The sequence below is a fragment of the Saimiri boliviensis genome, chromosome 1 (genome assembly GCF_048565385.1).
Source record: "Saimiri boliviensis isolate mSaiBol1 chromosome 1, mSaiBol1.pri, whole genome shotgun sequence".
In the NCBI taxonomy this organism is placed as follows: Eukaryota; Metazoa; Chordata; class Mammalia; order Primates; family Cebidae; genus Saimiri; species Saimiri boliviensis.
The window spans coordinates 26,446,656-26,473,354 of record NC_133449.1 but is presented as its reverse complement, the minus strand read 5'-3'; the positions used below and the strand labels follow the sequence as shown (position 1 = coordinate 26,473,354).

Here is a 26,699-nt window from a genome sequence, read left to right as displayed (position 1 = left end):
CCCTCCTCTGCCTCCCCCTTGCCCCGCCGCCTTGCCACCCTGCGGGTCTGGGCCCACAGTGATGGGTGCTCCTTGTCCCCATGCACTGGGCTTGGCCCTTGCTCATGCTTTCTCCTGTGCTCTTGTGACGCCTGCAGAAGGTATGTGGGAAGGAAGACGTAGGGAAGGCTCAGTGACTTCCAAGGTCACATGGCTTGGAAGCAGAGCAAACCGTGTTTGAACTTGAGTCTGTTTGACCTCAAGAACTGGACCGTGTTGTATGCCTGGAGAAGGGGTGGCCTTGGTGCTACTGAGAACTCATCCAGAGGCACAGAGTGTAAGGGCACAGGTCAGCTGGGAGAGCTGGATTCTAGCTCAGTGTCCTGGGCTGTCAGCATGCTCCTTGTCCTTTCCATGTCTCAGTTGCCTTGACTACAAGGGGAGGTGGTTGCCCTGAATGGGTTCTGACATCCTGTGATCCAGTGTACAGGAAGGGAGACTGAGGCAGGGTGGTTTCTTGATGGTTTCCCTACTGCCAATCAAAGCTTAGAGGGGGTTGGTTGGCAACAGCGGCCCTCCAGTCTCCTGGGGGCAGCTGGCTCACTGTGCCAGGGGATAAAGGAGACTGCCTGCCCCTCCCTGCAACAGCTGGATGAATGAGTGCTCCAGGGTCCTCATCGGCCTCCAGTCAGAGGCCCTGGGGTCTTTCTCTGTGCTTGTTTTGATGCAGAGTCTGTCCTCATGGGGAGGTGGCATAACCCTCGGCAAAGCAGGAGTCCTGGGTGTCCTTCCAGATGTGTTACTCTCATCAGCCAGACAACCTCTCTGTGCCCCACCCCCACAGCGGCCCTCCCTGAGCCAGGATCAGGACAGAGGCAAAGCTTCCCTCTGCACTAGCCATCCAAAGGCCTAAGTTGAGAATTCTACCTGGCTACCTGGAGGGAGAATGGCCCTGGATGGGACATCATCCCTAGTGGCAGGGCCCTAGTGGCTGTGTGACCTTGGGCAAATTACTCCCCCTCTCTGAGCATGTTTCTTCATTTGTAAAGTGTATTTACTGGTGCTGGCCTGCTTCTTTCATTGTTGAGATATTTACTATGTTTACTAATAGAATCATGATAATAAAACAATGCTGACATTTTCCTCCTTTCTAAGCCTTATCAAATCTTAACCAAATGTTTCTTCTTCCATGCAGTCCTCCTGGATTCCTCACAGCTAAAAGTGATCTCTGCCTTATTTGAGTGGCACTGAAAATGTTCAGCTTTTAACTCCAGGGCCAATATTTCCACCACCCTCTGTCCTCCAGGATCCCCAACTACAGAGAGCAAACGCTAGCTCGGGGGAAGAGGTGGCACTGACGGGCCTTGTCACATTGCTCTCTAGCTTCCACTTCCACATTGCCAGCCAACCTATGGAGGCCCAGAAGATGTTTGATGATTAAATTGCAGGGCAAGATACTGTGTGACTCTGTTCTGGACTTGTGCTCTCTCTCTCTCTCTCTGTGTGTGTGTGTGTGTGTGTGTGTGTGTGTGTGAGAGAGAGAGAGAGAGATCTCTGAGCCTTAGTTTCTACATCTGTAAAATGGATTAATAATGCACTCGCCTCACAGAGCTTTGGGGACGAATAAATAAGATGATGTGTGTGATCACTTAGCCCAGAGCCTGGTACATATCAAGTGCTCAGTAATGGCTCCCTGTGATTAATAATGAGTGAAGTGCCAGATTACTCTCATGTTTCCAAGAGAGCAACCAGGCTTGGGGGCAGCTCAGTTCCAGTAAAGCTGGCACCTCTGTCAACCCAGGGCCATTCGGATCTTAAAGCTCAGGGAGCTCTGGGGACAGCTGCTTGGGCTGCCCTTAGAACCGGCTCCCCTGCCCGCCTCAACAGCGTCGGGCCGGTGACTGTGTCACCGTTTGCCAGGGACCCAGACAGCTGAGCTGTTGAGCCGCCGTGCTTGGGACGTCTGCGCCCCAGCAGGGTGAGAACAGATTGTGCCCGCCAGCTCGGCCACGGCAGCCAGACCACAACTCACCTCGACAGCTAGGCAGGCCCTGAGCCAGAGCGCGTCTCACCCGGTCCTTCCCTGTCCCCCAGGCCAGCACTACTTGGTGGAGGGGGGAGGGCATGGCACCATGGATGGAGCTCAACAGGGAGTAGGGAGTGTGGACATAGCCCCAGCTTGACCTCGTGATAGCTGGGTGACCTTGGGCAAATCCCTAGCCCTCTCTGGGCTTACTTGCCTTGCCTGCACTCTGGAGGACTGAGCTAGAGCTATTCATTCCCACCCTTGCTGCCCACCAGAGCTGTCTGCAGGAGCACAGAAGAGACTGGGCGTGAGTGTTCTTTGGAAACTGTGGCTTGCGAGATGGAAGCAGTGGTGGTGGGATCTCACAGGGGAAGGGTGACCTAAGAGTGTGGGCCTTGGGGCAGGGCCATCTCCGTGGGGTCAGGCAGCCATGTACCACTGCCAGGGGCCCTCACCCCCTCTCCGCCACCACTGTTCCCTTGTCCCGTGTTTGTCATAGCCTGTGGCTTCCCGGGGCCCACCGTCTCTTAGGAAAAGCCAGTGCCCGCCTATCTGGCAGCCTCACTGCTCACCGTGACTGTGCTTACAACGCCCCCCTCACCCCGCCGCTTCAAGCAGCCACACGTCCCTTCCTTGCCCTTCTCTTGCTGTACACTGCAGCCACCCCAGAGACCTGTCCTCACCCCACACCCAGCCAAACCAGCCCCTCCTCTACACAGTGCTTCCTACACTGCCTCGTGGGCCTCCTCCGCCTCTCCTGCCCCAGCCCGCAAGGACCTAGCTTCAGCTGCAAGTGACAACCCCTTCCCAGGCTTAACCAGAGGCTCTTATCCCAGGCAGAGCCTTGTGCCCCACCACAGCCACTGCCCTCTCTGGGGCAGCCGTGGCCTAGATGTGCCTCCTCTTTGGGGTCAGATGCCCCCAGGGCTCAATCTCACTTCCTACTGCAGGCTGAGGCTTAAGAATAAGGGTGGTTTTTTTTGGTTTTGTTTTTTGTTTTGTTTTGTTTTGTTTTTGGATGGAGTCTTGCTCTGTTGCCCAGGCTGGAGTACAATGGTGTGATCTTGGCTCACTGCAACCTCCTCCTCCCGGGTTCAAGCGATTCTCCTGCCTCAGCCTCCCAAGTAGCTGGGCCTACAGGCATGCGCCACCACACCCAGCTGATTTTTTATATTTTTAGTAGAGACAGGGTTCCACCGTGTTAGCTGGGATGGCTCAATCTTCTGACCTTGTGATCTGCCTGCCTCGGCCTCCCAAAGTGCTGAGATTACAGGCATGAGCCACTGGGCCAGGCAAGAATAAGTTCTTACCCTTCAGATGTATTTTTAACTTAATTCTCAAAAACTTCTTACAAGATCACTATTATGACTGTCTCTATATTACAGTTGGGGTCATGAAGTCCAGAGAGACCTTGTGGGTTGGCCAAGGCCACTGGGCCTTTCTGACTCAGCATTCATTCTGGTACATGGGAGCCAATGCATCACCCAGAAAGGGTGATCAGCAGGGAGGCCTTGGGAGGAGAGCGTTTCACTTGGGCATCAGCCTCAGGCATTGCCCTGCGCTGGATGCAGCAGAGGTGGTAACAGAAGGCCATGCTCAGGCAGACAGACCCTTCTCCAAGTATCGGGCCTAGGGTGCCCCCCGCCGCCCCCCGCTCATCTCCTGTCCTATTGTTACTGGGTGAAAGGACAAGGGAGTGTGAGGACCTGCTGACGTGGGTGCCCAACTCGGAGGGGTGCCAGCTGGGTGGAGCCACTCCCAGGGGACCCTGGAGCTTCTGGGAAGTAAGTGGGAGTTTGGCAAGACCCATCTGGCTGCCAAGAGGCCCGCTGCCTGCCTGATCCTTGCCTGTGTCGGGCTTGGCTTTACAAGGGAGGGGGTAAAAGATGTTCTCTATCTTCTCTTCTCTGTCCAGCCCTTCGAGTCTCTGGGTGAGGGACTGTGTCTGTCCTTACGTGGCATCCATGCACACGGTGGCTTCTCTGGGGCTGACTCTCTGAGGACTCTCTCGCAGTACCTCCTGGACTCATCAGCCAGAGCATGTGTTCTGACCAGGAGACTCCAGCCACTGCCTCTCAGCAAACAACCGGGATCGTCTATACCTCCTCTCCCAGCCTTCCTTCCCTGAATCCAACATACGTTTAAAGATTCTTGGCCGGGCGCGGTGGCTCAAGCCTGTAATCCCAGCACTTTGGGAGGCCGAGGCGGGTGGATCACAAGGTCGAGAGATCGAGACCAACCTGGTCAACATGGTGAAACCCCGTCTCTACTAAAAAAAAAAAATACAAAAAATTAGCTGGGCATGGTGGCACGTGCCTGTAATCCCAGCTACTCGGGAGGCTGAGGCAGGAGAATTGCCTGAACCCAGGAGGCGGAGGTTGCGGTGAGCCGAGATCGCGCCATTGCACTCCAGCCTGGGTAACAAGAGCGAAACTCCGTCTCAAAAAAAAAAAAAGATTCTTAGAGCCAGAAATACCCTTAGCCATCATTTGGTCCAGTCTTCGCACAGATGAGGCAATGGAGGTCCAGAGAAGGAAAGCAATCTGTTCAAGGTCACAAAGCTTGTGAATGGCAGAACCAGGACGACAACCCAGGATACTTGGTTCTAAAACCAATGCTCTGTCCACTGCCCTGGCTCAGGTATGACCACAATTGTGCCTCGTCATTTGACCCTGGTCCAGCGGCTCCTATTTGGTAGGAACTCAGCTAAGAGATGGCCTGGGAACCTGGCTGGAGGCACAGAATCCACCTAAGAAAGTCAGGTGGCTGTACATAAAAATTAATTCTTAGTGTAAATATTTTAGGGCAGCAGGAACACCAAGAGATCAGATGCAAACCCTGGACCAGCTCAGTTCCTCTGTTGTCCTCCCAGAGTTAGCAATGAGGTCAGAAACTGGCTGAAGCTGTCTTCCAGGGTGATGCGGGGTGGGGATGGGGGTGCGGATGGGGGCATGGGAGTGGGGTTGGGCCTGGCCCTCCCTTTTACTGGTCTTTCTCTCCCTGTAGTTTATTTCATTCTAGTTGAAGCATAAGCAGCCACTCTGAGCCCTTGGTCATGGCCTTGGCTGGACTGGGCTTGGCTGCTTGTTCCCCACTGGCCTCCTGTGCCTGCTAGCCTGACCTCCTACCCCTGGCCTAGCTGGCCACAGCCTTGGGCAGAGGAAAGAGCATGGGGCTAGGAGGCAGGAGACCTAGGGTCTGACCTGACCCTGTTCAAAGACAGCTTTGTGTCTTGGCAAGTTTCTTCTGAGCCTCAGGTTTCCTCATCTGTGACATGGAAGACAGGGCAAGAGATGAGGCTCCCACCTTTTCCCACTACCTTTTATTATTTTCTCTGTTTACTCCCCCATTCATAGAGTCAAAATTTTGAAAGATTTTATTTATGAAGTTCGACATGGTGATCAGTGCAGTGTGGATACTCTCTAGAGCAGGCACTGAATAAATCATTGTTAGAGTCGTAATTAATTTCTTTCTCCATCAAAATTAATTAAGAACACATCTGCCAGTCAGAAAGTCTGATTAGCCTGAGAGAATTGACTCTTTGAGATGGAGTGAATTTATTGTTATATGTTTCAAATACTGAACACAGGGAGAGGATCTCTGCAGTTTAGGGGAGTAGGGAAGATCACAGGCTCTGAAGCCAAACAACTTTATCTTTGGCCACATTGCTTAATCCACTGTGCCTCAGTGTTCTCATCTGTAAAATGGCAATAAGGAAGTACTGGCTTCATAGTCTTGGTGTGGGGACTTGACTGAGTCATTAGACTTAAAGTGCTTAGGAGATCAATAAATATTAATTGTTAATTTGGATATTTTGGGGAGCACCAAGATTCGATGATCTTTAAAGTTCCTTTTGGTGCTAACATTCTGTGCTCAGCGTTGACTCAGGTTGTTTTTCTGAAATGCCAGCTCCATGGAATGTTAACGACTGTTGGATGAGAAGAGCTGCTTGGTTCAATTAAACTGGGAAAATGCTGGATTTAACAGGAGTCACTGTCGTTTGATTTGAGCATAGGCTTTCTCAGCGCTCTGCCTGTGTTCACGTGCAAGGTCACTCACGGTCAGGAAAAGGTGCCTGTCTTCCCACTTCCTTGACCGTAGGGCACTTTTCTCATATCGCACATCACCAAGCGAGTGTTCCTGGGAGCACCGTTTGGGAATCGCTCCCGTGCAGGGTCAGGAACCTCTAAGGTCCTTCCCTCAGGTCTCTGATGTTACGATTCTTTGATCTCCTTCTCTGGGTGGCCCAGCCCTTCTGTAGATTAGAAACCACAGCCCTCGGCGATGCCAGCTGTGCCTGCCTCCAGGCTGACCCAGTTATCTAATGTAAATAGGCAATGGCTGGGCTAATGTTTGTCCTGAGGGAAGATGGATGAGGGACTTGTGGCCCGAGGTGCCCAAAGGCCATGAACTCTGGGCTGATGCTGAAGTGCACGGGTGCACGGGTGACCTCAGTGTGTCTTGGGCCTGGTGTGGCCACCAGAGAGGATGTGGGCTTGGTGGCAGCTCTGGGGGCTGCAAGAAACAGGGAGGGCCCTGAGGAAGTCCGGGCTCCCCTGCTGGATGGCAGAGGGCAGCTGGGCTCAGAGGGCACCTAGGGGAGGGCCCAGGAGGAACCAGCCCCTCAGGGGCCTGAGGCACAGACAGGGAGCCGCCCCTCGGTGTGGGGATGGCAGCAGTGTGGAGACAGGAAGTGGGACTGCAGGCTCCAAGGAGCCTAATTGGCGTGTTAAAGGAGATGAGGCAGAAGGAGCCTCTGCTGTGTGCCCAGGTCCTGAGGGGTGGGGGGGAGGGGGGAGCTGCAGCTTGGTGGAGACGGGAGGAGGGCAGGTGCTCTCCTTTGTCCTGAGAGATGCAGCTCAGACACCGCCTTTCCCAAGAACCTTCTGGGAACCTTCTCTGGGCACTGGAGGGGCCTCTCTTCCCTCTGCCCCTTTCAGTCCCCCACCCCATATTTGGGCACTCAGGTCTACAGAGGAGTCCTGCAGGGCTGGCTTGTCCTCTCAGCGTCCGGCACAGGTTAGGGTGGGGGCAGCTGCCCAGCAAGGGCTGCAGAACCCAGAGGCCCCATTTCTGAAGGACTCTGAGGTCTGGGATGGTGACGAGAAACCACCCCTTAGACACCCAGGATGAGGACGGGAGGTGGCCCTTTGCAGGAGGGCTCTGGGTGACTTGTCGCTCCTGCCCTCACTGTGGACCCTAGCCCCTTCAAAATGAGGTCAGCTGCAAGGCTTACAAGGAAGCCCCCTGAGCTGGGCCTGGCCAAGCCTCTAGTTAGGCCTGGGAACCACCGGGTTTCATGGAGCCGGGGCGGGGGTGGGGCCGGTGGACAGAACGGGGTCTGGAGTTTGTTTCTCTTCAGGCCAGAGCTCCTGGGAAGAACAGCTCTGAAGCAGAGCACCCACCCGCTTCTTCTGCTCTGCCCCTTCCCGAGGCCTCTCTTCCCATCGTCCCGTCTCCTCTCCCAGCTCTTCCCCCAACTACCCCCAGCAGTTTCTCTCCCTGACCCATCCTTCCTCCCGGACTCCCCACTCCTGGGCCCACTGCTCTCTCCTCTCTCACCTTGATCTACCTCCCATCCCTAGGTGGCCCTAGGACTGATTTGGGGGCCTCTGATGTAGGACGAACCCTCAAAGCCCCCATCCCCCACCCTCCCCAGGCCTATGTGCGAGGCAGGGAGCTCAGAGGGAGGGTGCTGGTGTCATGGAAAATCCCTGCGGCAGCCAAGGTCAGTGTTTGCAGACACAGCCTGGCCTAGAGCCAGGCCTGCCTCCCTGGCCAGCTCCCTCTGGCCCATCCCAGAGGCCGGCTTTGTGCAGGGGCCCTCAGAGGCACCCCAGGGCTGCTCTGGGTGCCTGGGGATAGGGACTTGAGGAGCGATCAGTTCTGGTGTGACAACTTACATAGTTCAATCCACGTTTTTTATTTTATTTATTTTTTTTGAGACGGAATCTCACTCTGTCACCCAGTCTGGAGTGCAGTGGCGTGATCTCAGCTCACTGCAGCTTCTGCCGCGTGGGTTCAAGCGATTCTTCTGTCTCAGCCTCCGAGTAGCTGGGACTACAGGTGTGTGCCACCATGCCCAGCTAATTTTTGCATTTTTAGTAGAGGCAGGGTTTCACTTTATTGGCCAAGCTGGTCTTGAACTCCTGACCTCGTGATCCACACCCCGCCTCGGCCTCCCAAAGTGCTGGGATTACAGGTGTGAGCCACTACGCCCGGCCCCCATTCATTTTATAGATGGGTAAACTGAAGCTAAGAGAGGTGCAGGGACTAGCCCGAGGTCACAGCAGCTCAGTGACACAGCTGGGACTGGGATCCAGGGCCCTCATGTCGTCTTTTACTGCCCCATGCTGCAGACCGGAGCGTCCTGAAGTCTGTTCTCATAGGCCAAGGAATAACAAAGGCTGTTTAAACACTTCTGTTATACAAGGGCTAGCCTGAGGTTGCGCTAGACTTGAGCTGGTGATGTGGCCAGGAGAAATAGACCTAGATGTTCTCTTGATGATGTCTCTGACCTCAAAACACTTTCCATCTGTGATTGAATCAAATGAAACCTCTCAGTGGAAGCACTTTGAAAATTTCAGTGCCCCATATAAAGCAGAGGTTATTATTACACAAATTATTAAAATGCGTGGCAAAAGTAGGGAATGTTTTAGGAGGGATTTAAGACAGAGGCTGAAGAAGGGCTGGAGATAGGGAACTTTAGTTGGGGTATCAGGGAGGGCTTCATGGAGGAGGTGGCATTTGCTCTGAGCTCTGAAGGGTGGATGGGAAACGCAGGGTTCTGATGATCAGAGCTACTGAGGCAAGGATACGGTGTTAGGATGACGCATGATGTGTTAAGGCCGGAGAAAATACACCTGTGTGGGACTGGTGGGTGTGCTCCCAAATGGGGATGGGTGGGGGCCGGTGGACTCTCTCAGAAAGGCAGCTGCATGATACACATCAAGAACCTTAGAACTATGTCTGCCCAGTGGCCCTGCAGTGCCACTTCTAGGAATCTCTGCTCGGAAAATAACCAGAGATCAGAACAAAGATTTATGAACAAGGATGTTTATAGCAGCATTTTCATTGTGAAAAATTGTAAACAATCCAAATGTCCACCAATAGGGTGGCTAGACATATTAAGCTGTATTTATGTGGTGGAATATTGTGCGGCCACTAAAGTGCCGTTCTTGAGAAGTCTCTTGATTACGTAGAAAATGACCACATCATGTTAAATTAAGAGTAGGAGACAACGCTTTCTATACTGTGGAATCCCATGCTAACATGAAAATATGAAAGATGTGGATGGGCACACCGTTCTTGCCTGTACACCCAGCATTTGAGGAGGCTCAGGCAGGAGGATAGCTTGAGCCCGGGAATTCAAGACCAACCTGGGCAACACAGTGAGACCCATCCGTAGAAAAAAACAAAAAAAATTAGCTAGGCATGGTGGCATGCAGGTGCAGTCCCAGCTACTGGAGAGGCCGAGGTGGGAGGATCACTTGAGCCTGGGAGGTCGAGGCTGCAGTGAGCTGTGATTGTACCACTACACTCCAGCCTGGGTGACAGAGGGAGACCTGTTCCAAAAAAAAATAATGTATATACACATAGACATTTTGTATGTGTGCACACACATATACAGCTGTAAGGAAATATTCTAAAGCTCACATGGCTTTTCCGGGAATAATGGGCTCATGATTAATTTTAATTATCTTCTTATAAATTCTATACTACGAAAAACTATTACTTTTGTAAGTAGAAAATGATGAATATTAGAAACCTAACAAACCTAACCAGCACAAATGCTTCTGGTGTTCTTGGAGCAGGAAGTACAGTTGAAAAGTGCAGATTGGCAAGGTGAAGGTGCCTACATTTGAGGAGCTTTGAAGGGTGGGTTCAGGAATGAAGTCTTCATATTAAGGCAACGAGGAGCCACAGATGGCTCTTGAGCAGGGGAGGGCTGTGCTAAGAGAGATATTGAGCTGAACGCCTGGCATCCCTGGGCAGGGGGGTGGCTGTGAGAGATGGAGGCAGGAGGCTCCGCTGGGGGCCTCTGCATGGTCTCGTTGTCAAGTGCTCAGGCCTGAGCTAGAGCAAAGCAGAGGATCCAAGAGTTCGGGCTGAGAGGAGGAGGAACGAGAGGCTGAGAAGGGAGAGGAGAGGAAGGGGTGAGGGGTGGAGAGTGGATGCATGGTGTGCGAGATGGCCTGCATTCTTGGGTGAAACTGTAAGCCTCATGAGGACCGGGGTTCTCATCTCTTCTGTTTGCTAGTCAATTCCCCACACCTGGAAGGGGGCTTGGCACGGAGCTGCAGTTTCATCAATTTCTGTTGAATGAATGACTTAGGGAGAGGGAGGCATCAGAGATAAGCCTGAGGTTTGGGCAGAACGGAGACACAGGGGATAAGCAGAGAGTGAGGCCGAAGGGGGACAGTGGCACATCACCAGCCAGTGATCCTGGGGGTCCTGGGCAGGGCCCTGACCGGGGCCAGTGGGGCCTGTTCTAAGCGAGCCACTGAGCCAGTCGCCGTGGCCCAGGCTTGTGGCCTGTCTGCGTCCTCATGACCAGCTGGACAGGGCATCTGTGAGCTCAGAGCTTCTAAGAGATTGGATCTGGTGGGGTTTTAATTAAATGAATCCACCAGGAACAGCCTGGCATTGCAGAAGGAATTCCACAGCACAATTTAAAGTGGACTTGGCCCTCTCCGCAGATGGCTGAGGTGCCAGGTCTCCCCCACATGCTTTTTTCAAGGCCCTGTCCATGACACTGGCATCTGGCTGGCCCGAGTCTTACACACTTCCACTCCCTGGCTTTCCTGTTGAGCCCATTGAGGAGAAGCCGGGGTGTGTTGACATCTCCTTGCCACAATCCCCAAAAGGGAATGAATTGCTCCCAGCTGGAAGCCCTGTTGGGTCTGAGGAGTGGTGGAGGCCAGCCTAGGTGTGGGCTCAGAGCCTGGCTGCCTGGAATCTCACCCTGTGGGCAGTGTTTTGGGGGCAAGGCAGGGCCCAGAGGGTGATGGTGGATAGGAATTACGATTACAAAGCAGTAGGAGTCAGGAGGCCTGGCTCCCATCCTCGCTCTGCTATTGCCTTGCTGTAGGACAGGGGTCAGTGAATTGTTTCCTGTAAAAAGCCAGATAGCAAGTATTTTAGGCTTTATGAATCTACGGTCTCTTGCAACTACTTGACTCTGTCATAGAACCAAGAAAGCAGCCATGGATACTATGTGACGATGGGCATGGCAAATTTAGTGTTCCAATAAAACTTTATTGACAGCAACAGGTGGTGGGCCAGATTCAGCCCATAGGTCCTAGTTTGCTAAACCTACTGCAGGGTATTTGTTAAGGCATACCAGCTCCCTGAGACTTATCTGAGTCAGTTTTCTTATCTCAGTTTTCTTAACTTCAAAGGAGAAGTTAGATTAGAAGATCGCTCATGTCTCTTCCTCCCTGAAAAGTTATATTTTAGCATTGAATAAATTGCTAGTTCCTCCTGTTCCATGTACCATGCAGGGGCCCCGAGGAGAGGGGTACATTTTGAGCAGCATCTCATGCTTCAACCTGGCTGTGGATATGGTATCAGCAGCTCTTAGGGGAGCTCCCTTTCCACATTTCTGGACACTGCTGGTGCTCTTTGTTCTCCCTGTTGGGCTTCTGCCCCTCCATCGAAGCCCATTTCGAAAGTCACCCCGTCTCTGAAGCCTTCTTTGATCCCACCCACCTAAACAAATCAGTGCTCTGGACCCTTTGTTCATTACTCATCATCCTTCACACATTCCTCCACTCAACCAGCAGACGTTTTTGAATCCTTAATAGGTGCTGTGCTCCAAGTTCTGGAATAATAATTCCTTGTATTTCATCTGCACAGGACTTTATCATTTACAAAGCAATCTCTATCCATTCTATTGTTTGAGCGTGCATTGCTATCCTATAAAGGAGGTGTTATTGTTATTCTTATTTTACAGATGTGGAACCTGAGGCTCAGAGAGACAGTGTTTTATCTCAGGCCATAAATGCTAGAATAAAACTTGACACTCAAAGGCAGTTTTTTTCTGCTGCACTTGGCTGCCCCAGGACTCTTCACACCAACATGGAAGTCAGAAGACCTGGGGTGTGGTTCTAGTTGTGCTGCTGTGTGATCCCCAGCAAGACGCTGCCCCTCTCTGGCCCTTGAGTGCTTCCTTTGGAAAATGAAGAAATTAGATGTTCTTGAGGCCCTTCAGTATTCTAGGACTGTGGACTTTCAGAAGGCCACGATCTCTCCCCCGCAAACAGTGGACACAGCAGTAGTCTCAGTCAGACAAAGGCCACTGGGAATGTCAGCTTCCCCAAGCAATGACACTGGGCATTTGGGTGTATGTCAGCCCCACAGTCCTGGTGGGCACTGATCAGATGCTGTGGAGAGAGTGAGGTCCCTGGGGCCGGCCTGGCCAGCCCAGCTCTGATCATAACATTCCCCAGCTGAAGAGGAGGGGCAGACAGAGCCAGGTGGAAAATCCCCCACCCACCCCAAATAGCTTCCTGACCCTCGGGGGCACATAGAGTCAGGGAGGAGATGGCCACGTGTCCCTGCCTGAGTCTCCCATGCCAAGACAAGCCAGAACATTTGGGAATCTTGTTGGTCTCCAGCTTCTCCCGTGCTCCCTGCCACTCATCTCACGCTGGAGACCAGGTTCCCGGAGCCTTGAGCCTTTGCTTTCTTTCATTAATTTAGCTGCTGCTGCTCTTTATTTTGGGTCTCATTTTGTCCTTTGAGTCTGGACGCAGAGGCTGTGGAGGGCAGAGGTCCTGCCTTGTGCTTTTCAGTGGCTCCGTGCCTGGCACACAGCAGCTGATGGTGTGGTGGTAACAGCAACAGCAGCAGTAGTGATAATAACGAAACTCACGCTTATTAAGCACTTGTATGCCAGACACTATACACACTGTACACTGTACTAAGTGCTTGCTGTGTATTATTTTTAGGCTTCACAGAAATGTTAGATGAGTATTATGTCCACTTTGCAGGTGAGAAGACTGAGACACAGTTTCCATGATTCATTCAAACCCACATAGCTAGTGAATGCCTGAGCCAGGGGACAAGATCAGGCCTGTCACCTTGTCCAGTCTAATGTTAGTTGAATGGATGCTAAATTCTGGAAGGCAAGTGCTCTGGTTTTTCAGCTAAGGAGACTGGGCTGAGTGAGTGGCTGGTGCTTTAGACAAAGCCACACAGGTATGTGGCCTCCAGGGTCTCTAGGCTGGGGCCCGGGGATCAGGGTCCGTGGCCCATCTGAGTGGGATCTTGATGCATCCCTCCTTTTTTTATTTTTTATTTTTTTGAGATGGAGTCTCACTCTGTCACTCAAGCTGGGGTGCAGTGGCGTGATCTCAGCTCACTGCAACCTCCACCTCCCAGGTTCAAGTGATTCTCCTGCTTCAGCGTCCTGAGTAGCTGGGATTATAGGTGCGTACCACCAGTCCTGGCTAATTTTTATATTTTTAGTAGAGATGGGGTTTCGATGTTGGCCAGGCTGGTCTTGAACTCCTGACCTCAATTGATCCGTCAGCCCCGGCCTCCCAAAGTGCTGGGACTACAGGCATAAGCCACTGCGCCCTGCCTGCGTGCGTGCCTCCTCTTAAGGTTGTTCTGGACAGTGACGGCCTGGGGAGGGCAGGCAGGTCGGTGCTCTCTCCAGCGTGGCCTCCTGCTCCTTCCTACCCAACCCCTCCCCAGTAGCATCCACTGGCCTGAGCCAAATGGCAGGAGGCCATAGGCCAAGGCTGGCCACAGGCTGTGGGGGCTCATGGCCAGCCCTGGAAGAAGACACCCTGCCTCTGGCAGAGGGAGCTGTGGCACCTGGGGAGCCTGAGTGGGAAGCAGGGTCCCCAGGGAGGCTGCGGCACTTGGCTGGTCTCAAGAATATCGTTTGGAAAATCAGCAAGGTGAAAATGGCTTTATTCCCTCTTAGCTTGTCTTAGTTAATTAATTGAGCAAACATTTCTTAAGCACCTACTACTCTGTGCCAGGCACTAGGCTAAGTGCGGGAGAGGAGGCAGAGACAGGCCGGCTGGATCTTGCCTTCTGGGAACAGAGACTTGTTGAGAAAGGAAGGGAGGTCTGTGCACTAACTGTGGAAATCTGAAACTGCTCTAAAACAATTGCCAGCAGGCAGGTGGGAAATGACTCTAAGTAAAGATTTGCCCCAGGATATGCCAGGTCTATGCAAGAGGGGCCCATTGGGTGAAGGTGGGATCCAGGAACCCGGAAAGGGAGTCAGAAGGCCTGGGAGTCTTGCCAGCGCTCCTGCGTCTGGGAGCACGGCATTTTCCGCTTCTCACAGCCTCCAAAGATGACCCTGGCCAACTGGAAATGTTGTTCAGGGTCGGCGTGAACACCTGGCTGGCGTGCAGAGCTGCTTGACGCTGGTTATCACTGCAGATTGGATCAAGGTCAATGTCGGAGGCCACACTCTCTCTTTTCCTCCTTCCTTCTTTGTTTTCTGGTTTGTTTGCAGTTTACTATTTTTTAAAACCAACTTCTATATTTTAGAACAGTTTTAGCTTTAGAGTTAGAGCAAAGGCCTCCCTTCCTTTCTCAACACTCAGCACCTCTCCTACGTTGATGCATTGCTGGCTGCTGCTCCTCCCCCCGCACCTTGCCTTCCCCCAGGAAGCCTCCTTCCTGCTGTGGCCCCAGGAGCCTCCTCTGCTCTCCCCACGTGACACTCATCTCTGCCACTCAGTGGGCCTCTCTTGGCAGGCACTGGCTGGCCTATTTACCCATCTCCTTATGCACAGCGGTGCCTCTATGAGCAAAGCTCCTTTTAGTCGAGTCTGCCTACACAGCATGGGGGACGAGGGCTGGCTCACACGGAGCGGGGCTGGGCACTGGACAAGCCTTTTAGGGGGTGGTCAGGACTCAGGCCTGGACCCTTGGGTGGGTGCTCTCCTGCTGGCCTTCCCTCTGTGCAGCTGAGTCTGGGGCTGCAGGTGGGAATGCAGAGGGAGCGTAGGCAGCAAGGGTGAGAAAGGGAGACCTTCGCACGCCAGAGCAGAGCCTGTGCTATGGGGGCCTCTGTGAACAGTGGCAACGGTGGCAGGGAACCTGGACGCCCTCACGCTTGTTATCCCTAATGTTCCCCATGACCCTCACGGTGGCCATGATTTGCTCCTTTTTGATGGAGAAACTAAAGCTCAGGAAGGTTAGACAGTGCTGGCCCAAAGTTGCACAGATGAAAATTGGCAAAGGTAGGATTCAACCTTGTCTGACCCCCTTAGATACCCCCAGGACCACTCCCTTTGTCAAAGCGCATGGAAATCATGTCCAGCAGGCCAACAATCCAAGACCGCTGTGTGCCGCTCAAGGCAGAACCTGGCTTTGCCGTCTCGGTGCCCTGCGTATAGCGGGTGCTCTAACTCTGTGAGGGCGAGGGAGGCCTTCCTAGCCAAAGACCCTCTCTCCTGAGCCCCGCCCCACCCTGCTTTCTGGAGGCGGATGCACCCTGCGGTTGGGTAGCCAGGGCTTTCTGTCCTAGGGATGCGTCAGTGTGGCCCTGAGCCAGACAGAGCAGGAGGTGTGAGAGGGAAGCTGGAGCGCAGGGCTCAGGGCCCGAGGGAGGCTGTCTGCGGTGGGCATGGTCGAGGGCCTGCCCACTTCTACCTCTTTCGAACTGTCCATCCTACAAGAACCCTAGTCAAGGGGGGACCTAGGCAGTCCCTTTGTACCTCGTCACCCTGGCACCAGAGCAGATTGGACCAGGGTTGGAAACGGGCTGAGAGGACTGGGCTGGACTGAGCAATTCCTGGGCCCCAGGAATTGTGATGAGGGGCCAAGGGGCTGCGTCAGCTGTACAGGGCTGAGCTGCAGGGTTAGAAAAACGTGAATCCGGCTGGGTGTGGTGGCTCGCACCTGTAATCTCAGAACTTTGGGAGGCCAAGGTGGGTGGATCACGAGGTCAGGAGTTCAAGATCAGCCTGGCCAACATGGTGAAACCCCGCCTCTACTAAAAATACAAAAAAAATTAGCCAGGCATGGTGGTGGGTGCCTGTAATCCCAGCTACTCAGGAGGCTGAGGCAGAGAAGTGCTTGAACCTAGGAGGTGGAGGTTGCAGTGAGCTACCTTGTCTCAAAAAAAAAAAAAAAAAAAAAGAAAAAGAAAAAGAAAGAGGTGAGTCCTAGCTGGGACCAGGGTGAGTCAAAGCCACATGCAGGTCAGTTACAGGGGAAGAGAAGCCCAATAATGGCGGAGCAAGGCAGAGACAGGAACAACGCAGCCTGAGGGATGGGAGGGAGAGGGCTGGGCTTCTGCCTGCTGGCCTTTGACATCGGCTGTGTGGCACTGTTTCCCTTCAGAAGTCCCCTTTACTTGCGCTGGTCCAAAGGGGCACTGTGCCCTGTCTATGCCCCAGCCACTGTAGACAGAGGGTCCCAGTTCCCAAGCACTGCGTCCCAGGAGTCCCCAGCATAGTGAGCAGTGCAGGCCCATTCTTGTTGAATCCCTGTGGCTCACTGGGCAGGGTGGTGTCCATTCGACAGTCGGGGACACCGAAGCCTGGAGAGATTGGGTATGTCACCCACAGTTGGAACTCCTGAGCTGGACCTGGGACCTCAGTCTCTTGCTTCCAGGCCTGCTGCTTCTCTCCGTACCCACACTGCCTCGCTCTTGCTAGGTGGCTAGGTGACCTTGGGGTTAGAAGACAGCATGTAAAATAAAGTGTCCAGTACAAGGCCTGGCATGTGAAGGGTTTCGCAAAGTAGGAGCCGTTATTAACACATGCATGTTTCTTTCTTTTTCTATTTTATTTGAGATGGAGTTTTGCGCTGTTGCCCAGGCTGGGTTCAAGCAATTCTCCTGCCTCGGCCTCCCGAGTAACTGGGGTTACAGGCGTGCCACCACGTCCAGCTAATTTTTGTATTATTAGCAGAGATGGGGTTTCACCATATTGGCCAGGCTGGTCTCAAACTCCTGAGGTCAAGCGATCCGCCCACCTCGGCCTCCCAAAGTGCTGGGATTACAGGCGTGAGCCACCGTGTCTAGCCCGCATGTGTGTTTCTAAGACCAGCTCTGTGTTGTCGTTCACCGCTCAGAAACCTTCTTTAGTTCTCTGAGTCCGCACAATACAGTCTGGGGTTTGCTGGCCAGCAAGTGGACTCTCCATCCTCTGCCTGATCCCGCCCTACTGGCCTGCCCTCTCCTGACTCCCTCACCGTTTCTGGTCCCATCTGTCTCTGCCTCCACTCTGAGCACTTCCACATGGAGTGGCTGCTGCCTGACTTCTCTCCCTCATCTCTTCTGGGCTCCACAGAAAACCCCAGGGCTGCCTCCTCTCCGCTGTCTCCCCGGGGAATGGCATCTTCTTCTGCCCTTACCTCTGTCTGCCAGGTATTAGGTTTTGCATGGAGATGGCCCTTATTTGGCTGCTCTGCCTTGCCCAGTACCCACAGTGGAAAACTAGCAGCTGCATGAACAGCTAGTCTTGATGAATGGGTTGGGTGCGGTAGAGGGAGCTTGGGACGTGTGTGGCCCCATCTCCATCTTCTGTTCCTCACTCTCCTTTCTGGTCATGGCCCAGACAGCGCTGGGCTGGCAGGGAATTTGGAAGCAGATGCCAGGAGATGTGAAAGGAGGCTTTTCTTAGGCTCAGCACCCTCCCCAGGGCTCAGGAGCTCAGATGGTGTAGGTTGGCAGCGTGCCCAGGAAGAGAGGGACTCCAGGCAACAGGGACTTCAGCCTGGAGGCAGCTGTGGGGACCTTCTCTCCCTCAGAGCCAGCCTGCAGACATGGGGTCTCCACCCCCAACATTCACATGTGTGTGTGTGGTCTTACACACCCATACACACACATACACACACACAGTACAACACCCAGCCTCTCCCCCCACTGTGGCCTCTGGGCTACCATCCAGGTAGGTTACAGGATGGACAGACCCAGGGAAGGGGGATTTCTTCACCTCAACAAAGGAGAGGGAGCACCCCACAGGAGCTGGCCTCTGGGCCTCCCACTCCTCCTGCTGCTCCCACAAACACCAGGCCCTTAGGAATCTAAAGAAGGCCCTGAATTCAGCCTCCCTTTCCCTCCAGCCAAGGGGACACAGACTTTTCTGGGAGGCTACGATTCTACCACTCTCCATAGAAACACACTCTCAACCCTGCATCGTATCAGAAATGCTCTTTCTGCAGAATGAAGTGAACAAGGCTTCAGCTGCTTGACTCAGTCTGTCCTCCGTGGAGACAGAAAACAGCTGTCCCCATCCTCAGGGACACTGCCCTTTACATGAAGACAGGGAAGTAGCTGCCCACCCCAGCCGGTTTCTGAGACCTGACTCGCCCCAGGCTTGCTGCTCTCTTCTGACCTCTGATTTTCCAGCCTCTCCTGTGGCCTCGGCCACCCTGAAGCCCTCCAGCTTCTCTGTTTGCACCCACTGTTCACAGCACAGAATCGGCAAGAGATCAGCCAGGATAGTGTGTAAGAGGAGAGTGACGTCCTGGCTCCTGTGGTCTATAGAGGCTGCCTGTTTATGCACTGGTGTCCTGAGCTTGCTTTTTATGGTGCCAAGAGCTCCAAGCTGGGCAGCCTCCCCAGGACCCAGGCAGTGTCCCCAGGACCCAGCTCCCCCCAGCTGCTGCTTACAGTGCTCCCCTGCTCCCCTCCCTCTAGCCTCGATATGGAATCTGGGCAAGCTGGCTTTCCCTGCAATTGACTTTGTTCGAATGATTAAATACTGCTGTCACTGATCCTCCTCTCCAATTCAAAACAATACTAGCTAACATTTATAGAGCGCTTACTACGTGCCAGGCACTGCTCTAAGCCAGCTAATATACGTTCGTTGTATAATCTTCAAATGACCCTATCAGTAGATATTATTATTATCCCATTCGAAGACGCAGGAACGGAGCCACAGAGAGGTCAAGTCATTGCTCAAGATCACATAGCAAGTAAATGCAGAGCTAGGCTCTCCCTTATACTGTCTCCCCTATACTGGCTCCCTTCACCCCAGGCAGCCTGGATTAGGGTTCAGCCAGACAGAAAATATGGAGGGCAGGTCTCAGGGCAGGTGGGAAAGGGAGAAGTGGGAGAGGAGCCTTCCAGACTGGGAGTCACTCTGTTAGGGAGAAAGATGTGCCTTGGAGGGGACTTAGTGGGACAGCGTGGGGCAGGATGCTTGTATGGGAGTTAATCACGCTGTTCCTTGATGTCTGAGCACCGATTCAGTTTATTGCACACTTCAGAGTGTTTTGACGGTGTGAAAGGCAATGTCACTTTCACTCATCCCACTGAGAAATGAGGCGATGCTGAGACAGGTGAGGGGACTCGGTCAAGACAACACGTGTCTCAGCAGCATGACGGAGACGCGGGCATTTCCCAGGGGTCTTCCCCAGGGGTCTTCTGCTGCCGGCCTACCTGCTCACCCCAGGCTGGACCCCGGGCTTCAGTGCAGCAAGAACCCCCCTGGAGCCAGCCAGTGAGGGGCTGGGTAGCTCCGGCACTCCAGGCAGGACCGTGAGGGAGGGGGCACATCTTGCCCTGCTCCATTCCTGGCGCAAATTGGCACAGGCACCAGGGAAGGGCAGCCAGGCAGCCACGTGCCAGTGTTACTTTAAAAATAAACCAGGGGAGAATGAGACAAAAATAATCCTGGGGATATGCGGGGAGCTAATTGCCACTGCAGCCCCCTGTCAAGCTTTGGGGAGAGTGGCTGGGCCCCCGTGGTGTCTGCGTGTTGGTTCTGCCCTACTCATCCCTTCCAGTTGGGAATCGGCTGCCAGCCCCTCCAAGAGCAGCTGGGGGTTAACAAGGCCTCAGGATCCCAAGGGTCAGAGCTGGAGGCTGCTCCGGGCCTCCCAGACAGCCTCCTTTATCTCAGAGACCAGGGTAGGGCAGCCAGGCTGGGCAGGCCCCAGGTCCTGCCAGGGCTTCCCTCTTCCCCTACCCTGTCTCTGGGCCTCGAACATGACTTCCCACTGGAGTCACCCTGGCTCCAAAAGGGACTTTGAGGTCCCGAGCCCCTCCCCTCTTCTCTGAAGCCTGTGTGGTGGTGGCAGCCGGCACTGGAGGGAGCTGCTGGCTACCACTCCCTATTCACTCCCTGTATGCTTGTTTATATGCAGAGAGTGAGACTCTGGGCCACTGCTCTTCATCTGTGCCCTTCTCTTGAGAAGCACCAAGGCCCTTCTTGACCCCTCAGGGTAAGGAGGCATGGCCCTGCTGGCTGCTTGCTCCTGGCTGCGTCTGGAGGCCTCGGTAGACTGCACGCTTGCCCAGCCAGGCTCAGAGAAACCCAGGCTGTTTCCCAAAGAGCAGCTGGAGGGCGGGGACCACACTCCTGTCTTGCAGGCCCAGGTTTCCTGCAAGGCTCTTGGTTACTCTTCAGGCCCTGACCCTTGGCAGAGGGTGCGGGAACATCTTGCAGGGACAGGGCGGGAGGGGCGTGGGGCCCAGCTGAGGACGCAGCAGAGGACAGGCGCGCAGGATCAAAGAGAAAAAGCAGAGCTTTCCCGGAGGACTGAGGCGGAGGCCAAGACTGCTGGAAGCTGACAGAAATGATCAAAGGGACAAGGATGGATGAGGTGGGAGGGAATGTGGAAGGCAGCGGTGGGGGAAGAGGCGGATGGAGCTGGGGCGAGGGGCTGCTGGGGAAGAGCAGGGGCTTTGGAGTCAGACTGGCTGGGACTCAGCTTCCTGGCAGTGGCCCTGGGCCCATCGCCTTGCTGGGCCTCAGGCCTCATTTGCTTGAGGGATAGAAGGCTAACTCCTTGGGTCTCTGCAGGGGGAGGGTGGGAAGCATTTGTAGAAAGGCCTGAACATAGGGCGACCTGCGGGCGGTATGGTCTGCTCTGTTCCTGCCTCTCCTGAAATCTGGCCTCTCTGTTCCACTGTGGGCGGGCTCCCACCACCCTCCCCTTCCCTCGTTCCTGGAGCAAGCTGTTGAATGTTGCACCGTCTCCATGGCCAGTGTCTCCAGTGACCTCCATGCTGCAGATCTACTGGTGGTTTTCATCCTATTTCATCTCCCAGCAGTGGCTGGCTTGGTTGACTCTTCCCTCTCCAGAAACACTCCCTCAGCCCCTGGGGCTGCCACAGTGCCCAGGTCTCCAATCTGTCTCCTGGCAGGTGCCCTTCCTTGCTTGACCTCCTAGCACTGGAGGAAGGGCTGGGCGCTCTGCTCTTCTTGCTAGCTCTACCCCCTTCCCAGCTGATCTCATCTGGCTCATGACTTTCAATATTATTTCTATCTGATAACTCCTGAGTTTATATCTCAGCTTTGACTTCTCCCTCGAGCTGCAGACTTAACTGTCTGACTGGCTTCCTGGATTTGAAATGAGCATCTCAAAATTAACCTTGGTATCAAAAACGGAAGTCTGGAATCTCTACCAAACCTGCTAGTTTCTGGATGTTCTTTTCCATCTAGTCAATGTGCATCCTCCACTTGGCTGCTCAGGTCAAAGGCTGAGGATCATTCTCGATTGTTCTCTTCCCCAGACTCCTACAGACCTCTCCCTCAACATATGTACCCTACCCATCAGCAAGTCCTAACTCCCCTGCCTCTCAAACATAGCTCAGTCCACCCACAAGCTCTGTCTCCACTGCCATCAGCCTGGTCCAGTCTGCCGCCATCCTCTCTTTGGAGGGGTTGACTTGTGGGTAGCCTGGTGACCTGTGGCCTGGTGGTGTCCCTGCTTTCACTTTGCACTGCCACCATCCGATCTCTGCAGAGCAGCCAGAGTGATCTTGTAAAAATTTAAGTCATGTCACATGACAACCCACTTAGAACCTTCCAGTGACTTCTATCATACCTAAAAATCCAAACTCATTTCTTTTTATTTTTTTTTTTTATTTTTGAGATGGAGTTTTTGCTCTTGCTGCCCAGGCTGGAGTGCAATGGCACAATCTCGGCTCACTATAACCTCCGCCTCCCAGGTTCAAGAGATCCTTGTGCCTCAGCCTCCTGAGTAGCTAGGATTACAGGCACACACCACCATGCCCAGCTAATTTTTTTTTTTTTTTTTTTTTTTTTGTATTTCTTTTAGTAGACACAGGGTTTCATCACATTAGCCAGGCTGGTCTCGAACTCCTGACATCAGGTGATCCTCCCGCCTCAGCCTCTCAAAGTGCTGCGATTACAGGTGTGAGCCACTGTGCCCAGCCAAAAATCCAAACTGTTGACCATGGTCTCCGTGGCCCTGCAGGGTCCAGCTCTTACAGATTTCTGCCTCTTTTCCCCAGTTCGCTCAGCATGCTGCAAGCACGCTGCTCTGGTTCCACCCGGCACTGGCCTACTGGAGGCCTTTGCATCTGCTCTTCCCTTGCCCAGAAGTCTCTTCCCCGACCTCTGCCTTCTTGAGGCCCCTCCCGGAAGGTAGCTTTCCCTGTCTCTCTCATCCCCTGGCTTTCTCGTCTCGCTGGCACATATTACCATTGAGATGATGTTGTTTATTTTTTACAACATAGTTTAGTTTGTTGACTCTCTACTTCCTTTAAAATGAAGGCCCCCTGAGAACAGGGGCTGCTTTTTTTCCCTGCGGAGTCCCTGGGGCCCAGAGTGGGGCCTGACACAGGGAAGATGCTCAGAGAGGCCGAGTGAATGGGGGAATGACTGTGTGCGTGCCTGAGGGGAGTGGAAAGAGTCGGGAGCCTGAGTTGAGGACTGCTTTGTCGCTGGACTGCTGTGTAGCGGGGACACGCAGCTGCCCATCTCCCCTGTGCCCTGCTTCGGGTCTTATTCTCTCATCTGGAAGAGAGAAGAGTTGGGCCGCCTCAGTGGTTCTCAAAGAATCTGAAGCATCTGCAGGACTCCGGGAATTGCCGGAATGCTCTCTGCTGTCCACATGAGCCCCTTCTCTGCAGGGGCAGGCCAACAGCAGCACCCTGAACTCACCCCATCCCTGCCAAAGGTTCAGTACATGTCCGTGGAGGCTCTGCAGCAGGGAATCGCACCTTGCCCCATAAACATTCTGAGTGATCAAACCACAGTGGGGACCCCTAGGGCTAAGCCCTGGCCCAGAGGAGATCCAGCGGGTTTCCAGTCAAGGTGAGATGTTGAAGATTGATGCATGAGCAGAACACAGCTCCTGGGACCCAGGGAGCCTTGGACCAAGCCCAGGGCCCGGATGGCAAAACTGGCCGCCAGGGCACTCATCCTGGGTCAGCTCCGGTGCAACAAAGCTGTGTCTGCAGCCTGGCTCCTGGCCACTCCCTGTCCGAAGGCAGTGGCTGGGATCAGCCTGCCCTCAGCACCAGCGCTCACTCCCGCACTCCATTCCAGGCACTACTGTGGGAGCCATGAGCAGCCGACCCTGTCTGTGTGGGAGGCTCCTGCATTCCAGCAGCCCCAGGGGCTGGGGCAGTGGACTCGCTGGGCTGATAAGCGGGACCTCGGCCACACTAAAAAAATGCTCTCTTTCCAGAAAGGGTGACTTGGAGGTCCTCGACAGAGCTCTATTCTTGGGACTGAACCCAGAGGAAGTCCCTCCAGGGCTGGGACAGCATGGGGTGAAGCGGGGACAGGAGTGTAATCCTGGGTAGCATGCTTCTCAGGAAGGCTGGAGGGGAAGCCGGGGCAGGTGCAACAGAGACAGCCCTACCTGGAAGGGCATGAGGTGCCACCAGCCCAGTCCCTCACAGCCAAGGTCAGGGGCAGGTGTGACTCGCCGCAGGTTTCATGGCCAGGTGGGAGCAGAGGAGCAGTGGCAGGGGCTGGATCCCTACTTTCCTTGGCCCAGTCACAGCTCTGAGAAAGGACACGATGCCGGCCTCTAGAATCTACTGGCCCATCCCCTGGGAGCAGGCAGGGACAGCAGAGCCTCTTTGGAGCCCAGGCAGATGAGTGCTCAGGACTTGGGGCACTGAGCTGGGTACGGCCTGCAAGAGGAGGGCTGCCACTGAGTTTGGTTCCAGGTTTTCTCTCTCTGGCCCCTCCTGGTGGACCAAGGACAAGAGGGGCCCCTGCTCCAGAGCCCCAGGAAGCCCTGGAGGGTCTTACTCGGCCTGACCCTCACAGTGGAAAATCCATGACTCAGAGTCACACTGAAGGGGGGCCACATTGGCTCAGCCTGGCCGCAACCCTGGATTTGTTCCCAGTGCAGGGGGCCTCCCCTGGGGTGACCCCCTTCCTTGGGGTTGTTTGAGAGTAGGCAGTGAGAGCTAATACCATGACAGGAAAGACACAGCCTGCCCCTGGGACCCCTACTGAGGCCCTCTCTGTCTTCTTCTCCCCTAGGGGGTGGGGAAATGACCTTCTCCCAGGGCTACCCACTGACTCCTGATGTCTTGGCCACCTGGCTCACCCCAGGAGCTTTGGCTTGAGAATGACCAAAGATCTTCCTCAGCCACCTTTGCATGTTTCTGAAACACCAAGGACAGCCAGAACGAAAATTCTAGCAGCTGGTGAGTGGCCCAGCCTCCTAAGTATGGAATAAAGATTCCAACAAATTCTCTTCTCCGTCATCCCCAATCCAGGCTCAGATTCTAATTGCCTGAGGGGTCCTTCAGACTTGAAGCCTCCTGGGCTTACCCCAGCCCTAATGAATCAGCTCCCATGGGCAGGGTCCTCACACCCATGACTCTGGCTCCAACAACCACTGCTACCAGCACCACCTCCCTACTCAGCACGCAAGGGCCCTCTGACCTGTCCCCCAAGCTCTGTACGAGGGAGCAGGTGAGTTGCCCAAGTCCCCCCAACAAGGCCCCCTCTCCACCCAGTGGCCACTGTTAAGAACTGTCACTCTGTCCCCATTCTAGTCTCAGATTCTCACCCTATTCAGTGGGATGGTGTGGACGAAGCCTGGGAAACCAAGGCCATTCTGTGACAACTGCCCCTGCCCCTGACACTGCCTTTTTGCCCTTCATAGGCCAACAAAACCCTCCGTGACATCTCTAACATCCGTACCACAGGAATGACCTATTTTCTGTCACTGTCACGGGGGCAAGGGCACTTGTGGTTGGGGGTGGGTTGGGGAGAAGCTTGGTGTTAAGGTTGGGAAGTCTGGGCTGGACTCTGACTCCTGCATTCTCTGGCCCTCAATTGCAGGAAGTGACCTTATCGCTCAAGTCCAGTTTCTTTGTTGGCAAAGTAGGAGTAATGATGCCTACACCTTGGGGTTGAGATGAGGCTCAGAAGAGACACTCAATGACCGAGTGCTTAACGTGTCCCTGCTCTGCCACCTGCCAGCTGCATGACTTTGGACACATCCTCTGGCCCTGTGAGCCTCAGTGTTCTCATCTGTAAAATGGGGATTATAATACTGCCTCCAGGCCACATGCAGTGGCTCATACCTGTAATCCCAGAACTTTTGGAGGCCAAGATAGGAGGATTGCTTGAGCCCAGGAATTTGAGACCAGCTTGGACAACATAAAGAGGGCGTTAAATACTTAAAATTTAAAAATTGGCTGGGTGTGGTGGCATATGCCTGTAGTCCCAACTACTTGGGAGGCTGAGGTGGGAGGATCATTTGAGCCAGGGAGGTCGAGGCTGCCAGTGATCCATGATCGTGGCTGCACTCCAGCCTGGGAGACACAGTGAGACCCTGCCTCGAAAAGAAAAAAAGAAAAAAGGAAAAGAAAAAATTGTGTCTCCCTCCTAGGGCAGCTGTGAGGATTGGAATGAGGTAATGTCTATAAAGGGCTCAGCCCGGAGTGACCTCTCAGTGAATGCCAGCCTTAGTTCATGACTGTGGAAACTGAGGCAGGATCCCTGAGGAGTGGCTGCTCCACTGATCTGTGTGGAACAGCCCAGGGCAGATCCATCTGTTACATTGATTGGGGAGGCTCGCTCTGCCTGGAATTGTCTCTACCGTGCCTGCCCCCAAAGCCCCAGGGAAGGTCCTCTGCCTGGGCAGGGGGACCAGACCTCGTCTTGGAGGAGTGGCCGCCCCTGTCTGAGTGCCTATGCTGAGCTCTCCAGGCTGCGCCACTGGGCCCTGACAGTTCGCTTCCTTGGAGAAAGCCCCTCACATGGTCCTATGACTGGCAGGCTGGAATGCGACTCTCAGGATGTTTCCAAGATGGTTATTTCTGAATTGGAGCTGTGGTTAGGAGAGGCCCTGCGCATTCCTGATGAGGGACACTGAGTCCATGCCAAGCTTTGGAGCCCGGAGCAGAAATCAAGGAGGATACGCTTAGGATCCAGAAATGTGGACTTGTGGGAGAGCGTGTGGGAGCGAAAAGGGGTCTGAGAGCAGAGGCCTGGGGCTTTACATGCAGAAGCGATGCACTCAGCGTTGGGTGACAGCATCACCTTCAGCTCAGCGCGGTCCCAGTGCTCCTGCAAACCGTCAATGAAACTGTGCTTGGTCTGAGCTCCAGAGTGGACCTTTGGCTCAGAAAAGGAAATGGAGTGGGGGAGTCAAAAACTCCCTGGAGACTGACTGAGGGCTGCTGGGTGAGCAGGGCGAGCAGCAAGTGAGGCAATCAGGATTCAGGTCACTATTATCTTTGGGTTCAATTGGAATCACAGGATACCCACTGCTTCAACTGGGATCATGGGGCATTCACTGGTAAGGACCCAGGCAGGGGCACACAGATCGAGCCTGTCACATCTGTCTTCAGTGCTTGTCCACTCAAGTCCACCCACCAGAGTCCGGAGCCCTCCAGGGTCTGCTCATGAGCACTTTTCCTTGGGCATGCTCAAGGCCCTGGCCTGTGTCATGCTCACCCTGGAAAGCTCTGGCTGCCGATCTTCACCTCCTGAAGTGCTCACTCATAGTTCAAGCGTGTCCCAGGACACCT

At 54.1% G+C, this 26,699-nt stretch overlaps 1 protein-coding gene across 1 annotated transcript in view; it reads right to left on the bottom strand.

The window, feature by feature from the left end:
- The window catches only part of KCNK3 (potassium two pore domain channel subfamily K member 3), a 42,389-nt gene that overhangs the window by 3,591 nt on the left and 12,099 nt on the right, over positions 1-26,699 (bottom strand). The window lies entirely within an intron of this gene.